This window comes from Schistocerca cancellata, chromosome 1, assembly GCF_023864275.1.
Source record: "Schistocerca cancellata isolate TAMUIC-IGC-003103 chromosome 1, iqSchCanc2.1, whole genome shotgun sequence".
Lineage (NCBI taxonomy): Eukaryota > Metazoa > Arthropoda > Insecta > Orthoptera > Acrididae > Schistocerca > Schistocerca cancellata.
In genome coordinates this window covers 1,039,432,533-1,039,444,805 of record NC_064626.1, presented here as the reverse complement: position 1 = coordinate 1,039,444,805, position 12,273 = coordinate 1,039,432,533, and the positions used below count along the sequence as shown (strand labels likewise).

Genomic DNA, 12,273 nt, shown 5'->3' with positions numbered 1-12,273 from the left:
CTGTAATGCGTAAAAGATGGCGGGTGGGACTTACTAGGCAACATCTGTATACTGTTTTCCTTTCTTTTTTTTTCAAAAAAACGTAAACGTGTGTACAGATTTTCCATATGAATGTAAAATGACTTGTTTCACACATTTACGATCTATCGCGCAAAATAACCCATTGATCATGAAACTACCTAATTAACTACGTTTTCGACACCGGTCGGACTTTTCAGTCTTTCTTTGTAAATGAACCAGAATGTAATAATCTTTCGTTGTGCACTTAATTTGTGAAGGATAAAGGTATAATTTGGTAACAAACCAGTCCTCAAATTATTGCTCAATGTAGTGTGGCAGACGAGTAAAGTCATGTTCCCCTAATTCTTCTGAGCAGTGTATATGAAACATGGCGTCTCTCTGAGCCCCACTGCCGTATGTTTATTCGGAAACATGGGTGTAAGTGAGCTGAACCATCCAACTTGCTCCTCTTGCTGAACCATCCAACTTGCTCCTCTTTTTTCCTCGCCTGTTGTAAATGTGCAATTTTGTTAAGTCATTATACTCATTTTTTCTTTAGTTGTCTGAGGGTGTCAAAGGCTATCAAGAATAGTAAAGTATTTTATTTCAAACAACCGTTATTTCTTTAGCGTCTTGGTAGGCAATGTCACTAGTATAAAAAAAATCTCTCTTCACATTTCGAACTGGTTCTTTTTTTCACGTACCCACTTCACGTTGTACATAAATTTAAATTTCAAGACAAAAAGCATAGCAAAAGCTGTCACTCTAGTACCAGCCCGACAAAAACTTTAACATACAGAACACATAATTTCACTTTGCGTTGGACTGTACCAGTTCTGGAGCTTCCTGGCAGATTACAACAATGTGGCAGATAGGGATTGGCACCCTGAACCCTGCCTTTTGCAGGTAACGAATTTACTAACTGAGCTACCCAGTCACAATCCGTCCTGATTGTTTTAATTCTGTCAGCACCTCTATCCTACTTTCCAAATTTCGCAGATGCTCGTCTGCACACCTTACCGGGCAAACTAGCATCTCTAGAAGCGAAGATATTACACCTAAATTGCTTAGCCACATCATCGGCATCGTTTCCAGAACGAATATTTTCACTTTGAAGTTGTGTGTCCGCAGATTTGAAACTACTAACCAGATTAAAACTGTGAACAGGACAGGGAAGAAGATAGCAGGAGAACTCAAACGGTTCAAATGGCTCTGAGCACTATAGCACTTAACATCTTAGGTCATCAGTCCCCTAGAACTCAGAACTACTTAAACTAACTAACCTAAGGACATCACACACATCCATGTCCTAGGCAGGATTCGAACCTGCGACCGTAGTAGTCGCGCGGTTCCGGACTGCAGCTCCTAGAACCGTACGGCCACCGCGGCCGGCGCAGGAGAACTATTGTGTGAAGTTTGTGGAGTAGGAGGGACGTCCTAGCGGAAGTGAAACGACAAGAGCGGGTCGTTCACCGTGCCTTTGCCTTTCAGCTAGTTCTGGGATTGAGTAAAGGCCCGGTACATAGTTTGAATTAGCCAAATAATTTGCATTTGTAACTTATCACACTTACAATGAGGTGACAAAAATCATGTGATACCTTCTAATACCGTGTAGGGCCTCCTTTTTCCTGGCGTAGTGCAGCAACTCGAGATGGCATAACCTCAACAAGTCGTTGGAAGTACCCTGTACAAACATGAGCCATGGTGCCCCTATAGCCGTCCATATTCCCGAAAGTGTTGCCACTGCAGATTTTGAGCACGAACCGACCTCTGTATTATATCCTCTAAACGTTCTATGGGATTAATTTCGGCCAATCTGGATGGCCATATCATTCTCTTGAATTGTCCAGAATATTCTTCAAACCAGGTCCGAACAAATGTGGTCCGGTGATATGGCTAATTCAAACTATGTACCGGGTCTTGACTCAATCCCAGAACCGTGGTTTTCGCGGGCAATGCTCTTACTAGCTGAAAGGCAAAGGCACGGTGAACGACCCGCTCTTGTCGTTTCACTTCCGCTAGGACGTCCCTCCTACTTCACAAACTTCACACAATAGTTCTCCTGCGCCGGCCGCAGTGTCCGCGCGATTCTAGGCGCTTCAGTCCGGAACCGCGCGACTGCTACGGTCGCAGGTTCGAACCCTGCTCCGGGCATGAGGTTAATTAGGTTTAAGTAGTTCTAAGTTCTAGGGGACTGATGACCTCAGATGTTAAGTCCCATAGTGCTCAGAACCATTTTAACATTAAAATAAACCCTCTATAGCTTTTGCCACATCAAACAGTGAGTGTGTCTTATTTTTACTGGTGCCTGCTTAATCCGTTATAGCCTGAGTAATCATCAATGAAACAGTACATTGCCACCCAATGACGACGATCTTGAAACTGCAGAGAACAGAATCTGGTCGCAACGTAGACGCCTGCGCAGTTCTGAGCTCGGGTCGAGGCGGCTGCTTCGCAGCGCGCCACACTCCTGAGCTGTCTGCGGTGCGATCCCAGCGCCGATAGCGCCGCGTCCTGGCGCGCGATGACGCAACAATGGCCGTGCCTGGGATTGGCCGCGTTGCGCCAGCGAGATGAGCGCCGGAAACGAGATAAACGAGGTGGCGCTGGCGCGGGATTAAGGGACTGCCCGCGCTCGCCAGCCGGCTTCAAACCGGGTGGGGGGGGATTCCCCCCCGCTGTGGCAAGCTGCCCGCGCTCTGCGCATTTGCCACATGTGTTAAAACTCCATTTCTATTTCTCACCTATAGGACAAGGAGAAAACTCACTCTGCTTGGCACTGGGGATGGAGTAGATAACTATCACCCTTCTTTTTTTTTTTATCTTGGCACAACCCGGCCTTTCCATCAACGGACACACAGAAGCTCATTTACAGCAAAAATTACAGTAAAACGCAATATAATAGCACAATGAAAATCAACTGCGTTCCCGATAAAATCAAGCACGTGAAATATACTTCAAGGTCTACGCCCCTCCTATCCTCAACAAAACGAAGGTAAATGTCGTACGCCTTTGTTAGCAAGGTGATAGGTTGAACCATCTAATCGATTTTCTTCTTCAGCGCACAATGGCCTTTCTTCTCTCGGTGCGTGAGAGTTGCGTCTGTGAAGTGCGCGTCACTGTAATAGACATTTGTACGGAAAGGTGCACAAAAATAGCGTAACTGAGGTATGTCTGTTTATAGTAAGATAATATCGGTTCCTCAAACATTATTATTATTATTATTTCTAACTGTTACACAACTCTTCTGGCTTTAGAGTACATGAATACGGAGCTTTGTCACCCATAGTTGACCTGTATTCTGTGTTATTAACATAAAATATAAAATATAAAAATAACAAATGGATTTCATAGTTGTTAGGTAGTCACGGATTGATTTTATATATGACGGTAGTATCTGTTCCCGAAAGAACAGTTACCGTGGATGACCATGCAGCTTTGCTAGAAATGAAATGATAATTAAATGGACACCCTAGCTGCAAACAGGCGTTTATGTACATCATTGGGGACATGTTGAAAATGTGTACCCCGACCGGGACTCGAACCCGGGATCTCCTGCTTACATGGCAGACGCTCTAGCCATCTGAGCCACCGCGGGCACAGCGGATAGTGTGTCTGCAGGGACTTATCCCTTGCACGCTCCCCGTGAGATCCACATTCCCAACATGTCCACACCACTACATGTTTGTTTGTTTGTTAGATCAGTAGGTATAAAGCTGTATTAAACATATCTAAGGTCATTAGTCCATGTGTGTCAGGGTTTGTTTCAGTGTACATGTAAGGAATGGCTTTCGCAGTTAGCATAGTGTGATGTATCCAAAGACATTTCGTATGTTACACAATAACAGCGTACTACATTCTTGTACAGTTACAATAAATTATGTATGAAAATATGGATAAATATGGAAAAATATGGATACGAAATGGGAATACAGGATATTCGTTATTTATACAGAAGGAATAATCGCAATTTGTGGCTTTTGATGTATCCGCTAGACAGATATAGGGGGAGGGTGGGCACACCGCATGTGTGTGTGTTTCAATAGCGGAAAGACGGTGCTTTCTAGACATATACGGTGTCAAGACAAAACTACTGTATTCCCAATATTTAGCAGGGAAGTGCGTTTAGAGGAAATTATACATGTATATAAAACAATGGAATACATAGTGATCTTAACAGTTCCTTCGAAAAACTGGCCAGTATTGAGGAGTTACGATTTTAGTGCTAAACCGTATATTTGACAGACGATATCAGCATTTGTCGACATGGATGTTATGCTGCTGGGTTAAGGCGTAATCGCCAGCGCCTTCGTGCCAGATCTCGTATCAGTTATATTGGTTCCACATAAAACACATGACCCGTTAGAATAACATTATATTTGCTTATTAAACACAATAGAGTCTCGTTGACTTCCGGCCAAGTCGGTCACACGATAATCATTGTTCTAGCTGCCACACATCTGTCGTTGAAATATTATATTCTTATTACGCGTTGGTGTCTCGATGACTTTCGATCACACCCCCATAGTTCTCATGGCACTGAAATGAAGCTCTAAGCACACTGACATTTGCATATTTGTCATTTACTGGTTTACACACGACGTTTGATTTGACCAGTAGACAGATCTCATATTAATGTCCATCTACCATTTCTTATTTCACTGTCTTTACTAAATCTGTCAAGTTGAGGTCTGCAAAAGTACTTAGTCAACTAGTCGCTACATTAACCCTGAGCGGCCAAAAGTAGAATCAGACATCAACAAGTGCGCATGATTTGCATCTCACGCGGTAGCTTTAAAAGACACGTTAGGTGTGTAACAAACTAGAATATGGATGAGGAGAAGAAGAAAGTTCATTTTCCGAATGTGGAGTGTACATCGTTACACATTTTAATGACCAGTATTTTTCTATATACATAGAGGACCACCTAGGTCAGTTATTCTAACATTATTATTATTTCTTATGTTACATAAATCTTACAGCTTTAGAGTACAAATACGAAGCTTTGCCGGTCGTAGCTGCGACATTATTCTGTACTATTAACATACAAGGAAGTTCAAAGGCCCTGATCATTGTTAGTTGGTCATGGAGTGATATTTTGTAAGAATCGGTAGGCAGCTATGTTTAAGCTGTTAAGTCAGCAATCAATGTGTGAGAGTTTTAGTATATACACGAGTTGTCTTTGGTACCTACCAACTTCCTATTTTATGGTCTGTCCTACCAATTTGCCAATTTAGGACCTCTCCTAGCAATCTGCCATTTTTAGCCAATTCTTCAGATTACCAATTTATGGATTTGGAGCCACTAGAGTAAGGTTTTCCGCCATTTTGTAGAATCTGAAACGCAAAAACCATCTAATAACTCACAATAAGCAAATTTAGAAGCAATGTCGTGCTTTGTTATCAATGTTGGAATCTGCCACCTTCATGATCACTGTTTTCAAAATTTTCCGCCTTGTGCTGAACATTCCGTGATATCATTAATTTATACACACTGCAATGTCCACTGCATGTGGGATTCAAATTCTATGTCGTCTCACGAAACTACACTACCAGTCTATACTAACGCATTTTAAGGCGTGCTGAGAAACGCTTTATGGGTCTTCATTGTCGTGCGGGAGGCATATGAACCTACCGAAAAACGTTCTGCTCAGTCTTCAGGACAGAGTTAAAGGAACTAAAGGAAATGTTCTGGGGAAAACTCCACATCAGATTAAAACACCAGGACTTCCATTAGAAGACAGGAACGTCTAAGTGTTTAAAGCCTCCAAGCTATAAGGCTTACATGGTTTTCTTATATGTATTTAGCGAAGGATGACAATCTATAGCGATTCTTCGCTACACCTTGAATATATTCATCGAATAGTACATTGATGGATAGTTGCTCATGATGTAATGATTTTAATGGCGACTCATTACTGTAAATATTGTCAGTATTTAGAGAGATGTATAATAAACATATTTTAACGCTGAAGTCTCGCATTTTTATAAAGAGAAATGCTTGGCAATGACGTCACACACTAATAATGAGGGTAAAATGTAGACTTTCTACATATTTGCTGCTCAGTAATGCACTGCGGAACCTATTAAACATTCAAACATCTCGTTCTTACTTGTGTGTTTTGAAATTGTCATGATGACATTAAATTAGAGTAATTCTGCCCAGGGCAAGTGTAGATTTCCCGTATTAGCTTTGTCAAAATACTCATCCGAATTCTATTTAAAACGGCATCAAAGTCATTCATACATTATGGTGACCCTCCATGCTAGGGTAACTTCCAACGTTAAGATTTTTTGTTTTGTATTTATTTTTTGTTTTTTATATTTTTACTTCTGCCCTTCTATACAAGTACCGAGGTGGAATGTACTTTTTACTTGGGAGTGACATCTCGCATCATTTGTAGCTCTCATAAGCGACAAAGAAGAAATTTTCTACGAAATTCTTAATTAATAGCGTGTAAAACTGTCTCGTAGGCGAGTTAGAATGTTTAAGCCATAAATTAAGAAGTAGCGAAATCACACAGATGATTGCGCTCATGGTTAATTGATAAGGCGATACAAGGACTCTACATGTTACAAGATTTAATTGCTGAAACGAACATCTCTTTATCTTGTGTCCACTAGGAATCGAGGAGGTCTAGTGTACTGCGCTTGTCGGCAAAATTGAGTTAGGCTAGTTACGCGAGTTTTGTATAACACTGTTTGCTGTGCTAAGAGCTAACTAAAATAGGTTTGGCAATAGAAATGATGAAAATCGAAACATTTCAAAGTTACTTTCCATACATAACTAATATAAAGATCTAATTATTAATTAACACCGCACTTGGGATTCACATGCCATGTCGTATCAGAACACCATACCATGAATCTACTTTAACGAATTTGACTACGTGTTGAGAAACTATCAAGCAAACAGATCATCAGATCCATTAGAAATGGTTTGAGAGAGACTGTAGCTGTGAAAACAATGTTTTTCTTTTTAATATTGTTTCTGCTACCGGTAACGATTTACATTTTACACGACACGTTTCGGTTAATGATTCCCATTTTCAAGAGCATTTTTCTCTGTGTACTGTGCCAATTTTTTCGTAAAGTTTTTGGTATGTGTGGTTCTGCTTTGATCTGTTGACGTAACTGCGCAATTATTAGTTGATTATTGGCCTATATATACAGTTAGTGCAACTAACTTTATGGTGGCACTAACCATATATATATATATATATATATATATATATATATATATATATATATATATATATATATACAATCCTGGAAATTGAAATAAGAACACCGTGAATTCATTGTCCCAGGAAGGGGAAACTTTATTGACACATTCCTGGAGTCAGATACATCACATGATCACACTGACAGAACCACAGGCACATAGACACAGGCAACAGAGCATGCACAATGTCGGCACTAGTACAGTGTATATCCACCTTTCGCAGCAATGCAGGCTGCTATTCTCCCATGGAGACGATCGTAGAGATGCTGGATGTAGTCCTGTGGAACGGCTTGCCATGCCATTTCCACCTGGCGCCTCAGTTGGACCAGCGTTCGTGCTGGACGTGCAGACCGCGTGAGACGACGCTTCATCCAGTCCCAAACATGCTCAATGGGGGACAGATCCGGAGATCTTGCTGGCCAGGGTAGTTGACTTACACCTTCTAGAGCACGTTGGGTGGCACGGGATACATGCGGACGTGCATTGTCCTGTTGGAACAGCAAGTTCCCTTGCCGGTCTAGAAATGGTAGAACGATGGGTTCGATGACAGTTTGGATGTACCGTGCACTATTCAGTGTCCCCTCGACGATCACCAGTGGTGTACGGCCAGTGTAGGAGATCGCTCCCCACACCATGATGCCGGGTGTTGGCCCTGTGTGCCTCGGTCGTATGCAGTCCTGATTGTGGCGCTCACCTGCACGGCGCCAAACACGCATAAGACCATCATTGGCACCAAGGCAGAAGCGACTCTCATCGCTGAAGACGACACGTCTCCATTCGTCCCTCCATTCACGCCTGTCGCGACACCACTGGAGGCGGGCTGCACGATGTTGGGGCGTGAGCGGAAGACGGCCTAACGGTGTGCGGGACCGTAGCCCAGCTTCATGGAGACGGTTGCGAATGGTCCTCGCCGGTACCCCAGGAGCAACAGTGTCCCTAATTTGCTGGGAAGTGGCGGTGCGGTCCCCTACGGCACTGCGTAGGATCCTACGGTCTTGGCGTGCATCCGTGCGTCGCTACGGTCCGGTCCCAGGTCGACGGGCACGTGCACCTTCCGCCGACCACTGGCGACAACATCGATGTACTGTGGACACCTCACGCCCCACGTGTTGAGCAATTCGGCGGTACGTCCACCCGGCCTCCCGCATGCCCACTATACGCCCTCGCTCAAAGTCCGTCAACTGCACATACGGTTCACGTCCACGCTGTCGCGGCATGCTACCAGTATTAAAGACTGCGATGGAGCTCCGTATGCCATGGCAAACTGGCTGACACTGACGGCGGCGGTGCACAAATGCTGCGCAGCTAGCGCCATTCGACGGCCAACAGCGCGGTTCCTGGTGTGTCCGCTGTGCCGTGCGTGTGATCATTGCTTGTACAGCCCTCTCGCAGTGTCCGGAGCAAGTATGGTGGGTCTGACACACCGGTGTCAATGTGTTCTTTTTTCCATTTCCAGGAATATATATATATATATATATATATATATATATATATATAGTGTGTGTGTGTGTGTGTGTGTGTGTGTGTGTTCAAAAAATGGCGGCTCTAAGCACTATGGGACTTAACATCTGTGGTCATCAGTCCCCTAGAGTTAGAACTACTTAAACCTAACTAATCTAAGGACATCACACACAGCTATGTCCGAGGCAGGATTCGAACCTGTGACCGTAGCAGCAGCGCGGTTCCGGACTGAAGCGCCTAGAACCGCTCGGCCAATGCGGCCGGCGTGTGTATGTTCAAAGCAAGTAAATGCAGCATTAAATTCTTAAACATATTTGCATAATTTGAAATAAATTCTATGCTTGCTTCGTGGCTATGCGCCGAAGGGGAATTTTAGACGATATGAACCCAGAATTAGAGAAAGGAACTGATTCATAATTTAACAATTGTTAGAGCGACCCTTTAGAGAGCTCCACCGCTCCCAAGGATTTACCCTGTGCGCTATCCACAGTTTATGCAAAATTAGTGCCAAGTGTCTAGGCCTTTCGTGGACGTCTTTCTGTCTGCTATGTCGGTAAGGGAAGACGACTGGCCGGCTGGCGGTACGATGCAACGGGTTAAGGTGCAGGCGCGCTTGTATCGCCGCATTAAGTCCCTAATCCAGGAGCGGGGCGCGCTTGTAAACTTATAAGCCGGTTAGCGACCGTCAAATCCACTTGCTGGAGATGAGCCGCGCTCGACCCCGTCCTCGGCTCAGCGCTCCTCTCCTCTCTCTGCTCCGGTCTGGAAACTGACCTGCCTGCCGCCCACGCTGTGGCCGGACTCAGCGAGGACCCCTACTACCGCCGAGGAACGAGACCTGGACACTGACTTCCCATCAGCATGCAGTTCAACGGGGCACTGGTTCCACGGAGTTAATCTGCCGTCGTCTCCTGAACGAATCGTTCCACACTAGTGCATATCAACAAAAGGAAAATAGCGACAACGGCATGAAGGAGACCTGACAGGGATTTGAACCCCGTTCCGTCTAAATACGAGGTCTGGGAATTAAGTACTGTGCTTTCAGTTCCAATGCTTCAATATAGGAAGCCAAAAATCTTTACTACAATCCCATCCGTATACAGCTATGTCTATACTCTCCCGAACCACTATAAACTGTGTGTCAGAAAATACTTTTCACCGCACCGTACACCGAGGCGTCTTGTATGCTTCTACTTCAGCTAAGTTTAGTCTAGCAGTGTATTCACAATCACTAGTATATAAATAAAGATGCCTTAGAAGAATGCACACAGTATCTGTTCGAAAAATCACCGAACGAGGTGTCCGCCGCTCGTGGTCTCGCGGTAGCGTTCTCGCTTCCCGAGCACGGGGTCCCGGGTTCGATTCCCGGCGGGGTCAGGGATTTTCACCTGCCTCGAGATGACTGGGTGTTTGTGTTGTCCTTATCATTTCATCATCATCCAGGAAAGTGCCGAAATTGGACTGAGAAAACGTTGGGAAATTGTACGGGCGCTGATAACCGCGCTGTTGAGCGCCCCACAAACCAAACATCATCATCACCGAACGAGGTGGCGCAGTGGTTAGCATACTGGACTCGCATTCCGGGCCGAGTGGGATTAGCCGAGCGGTCTCAGGCGCTGCAGTCATGGACCGTGCGGATGGTCCCGGCGGAGGTTCGACTCCTCCCGCGGGCATGGGTGTGTGTTTGTCCTTAGGATAATTTAGGTTAAGTAGTGTGTAAGCTTAGGGACTGATGACCTTAGCAGTTAAGTCCCATAAGATTTCACACACATATGAACATTTTACGCATTCCGGAGAACGACGGTCCTAACCAGTGTCTGGTCATTCTGGTTTAGGTTTTCCGTCAGTTTCCTAAATCACTCCAGGCAAATGCCGGGATGGTTCCTTTGGAAAAGCACAGCTGATTTCCTTCCCTTCTTCCCTAATCCGAGCTTGTGTTCCGTCTCTATCGACCTCGTTTTTTATAGGACGTTAAACACTAATCTCCTTCCATCTCCGTCCTCCGAAAAACCGCTTGCTGGAATTTTAAGTATTGTTTTGCTCTCTGAATGTTAACAGTGAACCAGCCGGTAATATGCAACGCCTCTCTTGTAGCCACTGCAGTTTGCTGAGTGCTGAGCATCTTCGTAATGCTCTCACGTCTACCGCACCATCCCATGGCAATGTGTTTGGTGTTGGGCACCAGAACTAATCGAGCAAGTAACAGTTACAACGAGTAGGCTGCTACGTTATATATATATATATATATATATATATATATATATATATATATATATATATATATAGCCAGGAGCCAGTGGAATCGCGCTCTGAGGGTTCCGTCCAGAACTTAATGATGTACATAGACAGTTCATCCATCCCGGGAATTTAGAATCGTCCGCCGCTCGTGGTCTCGCGGTAGCGTTCTCGCTTCCCGAGCACGGGGTCCCGGGTTCGATTCCCGGCGGGGTCAGGGATTTTCACCTGCCTCGAGATGACTGGGTGTTTGTGTTGTCCTCATCATTTCATCATCATCCAGGAAAGTGGCGAAATTGGACTGAGCAAAGATTGGGTAATTGTACGGGCGCTGATAACCACGCAGTTGAGCGCCCCACAAACCAAACATCATCATCATCATCATCATCAATTTAGAATCTTGATAATTTTTGCCTATTATCGACGCTGACACTGGCAAAACATCGGTCCCGAGAATGCCAAGACTTTCTAGAATGTTTTAATATTAAATTTTAAGTCGGACAATAAGCTAGAAAAGTAATATATTTTCGGGTGACATAATTACAAGTTCACAATTTTCGTAAAATTTCCATCACTTGTACTGCCAAAACCTGAATCTTGCCAAATTTCATGATTCTTGGCCAACTGGATGTGCCCTCTAGGTTTTAATGAGAGAGTTTACGACAGTCAAAATATGTGACGTAAATGGCCGTATCTTTCGATTGCGTTGACTTAGAAGATTACAGTTATTACACCGCCAAGGGGCCAGAGGCCTTAGTGTGTGCCATAAATTTCGTATTGACACATAGACACGTTCTCGAGAAAATGGAGTCTTAACAGACGGACAAACAAACATACAGTCAGTTTGATAACAAACGACAAAACTTTTTTTTTCGTGTGATATAATCACACATTTACAGTTAACACACATTCGGGAAGGCGGCGGTTGCAACGTCGATAGTAGGCAAAAATCATCAAGATTCTAAATTCCCTGGATGGATGAACTGTCTATTTCCGTGCTATTCCGAGAACTGAACTTAAGGTCAGTCGTGTCCAGACGAGTTAGTAGTGTAACGACTTGGCAAAAATTTCCTGTCAAAACTTCGTTCTCTTGGATACACTGAGAAGACAATAAACTACGTTATCTTCCTTACCTGTAATTTCTGTTAGCCGTTTATTTCCACTCTAGTAGTCTGAATCTGTGGATTTCGCTAATAATTATAACAACGCTGATCATTCGCACACCGCCCGCATCTCGTGGTCGTGCGATAGCGTTCTCGCTTCCCACGCCCGGGTTCCCGGGTTCGATTCCCGGCGGGGTCAGGGATTTTATCTGCCTTGTGATGGCTGGGTGTTGTGTGCTGTCCTTAGGTT

At 44.3% G+C, this 12,273-nt stretch overlaps 1 protein-coding gene and 1 non-coding gene across 2 annotated transcripts in view; both read right to left on the bottom strand.

Moving 5' to 3' along the window:
* Positions 1-12,273, bottom strand: part of LOC126124646 (zinc finger homeobox protein 4) — a gene marked incomplete at its 5' end in the record, with an annotated part of 330,802 nt that overhangs the window by 206,065 nt on the left and 112,464 nt on the right. The gene's annotated exons all lie outside the window — the stretch shown is intronic.
* Trnat-ugu (transfer RNA threonine (anticodon UGU)) lies at positions 3,525-3,599 on the bottom strand. Its single transcript has one exon. It is a non-coding gene; the product is annotated as a tRNA-Thr (tRNA).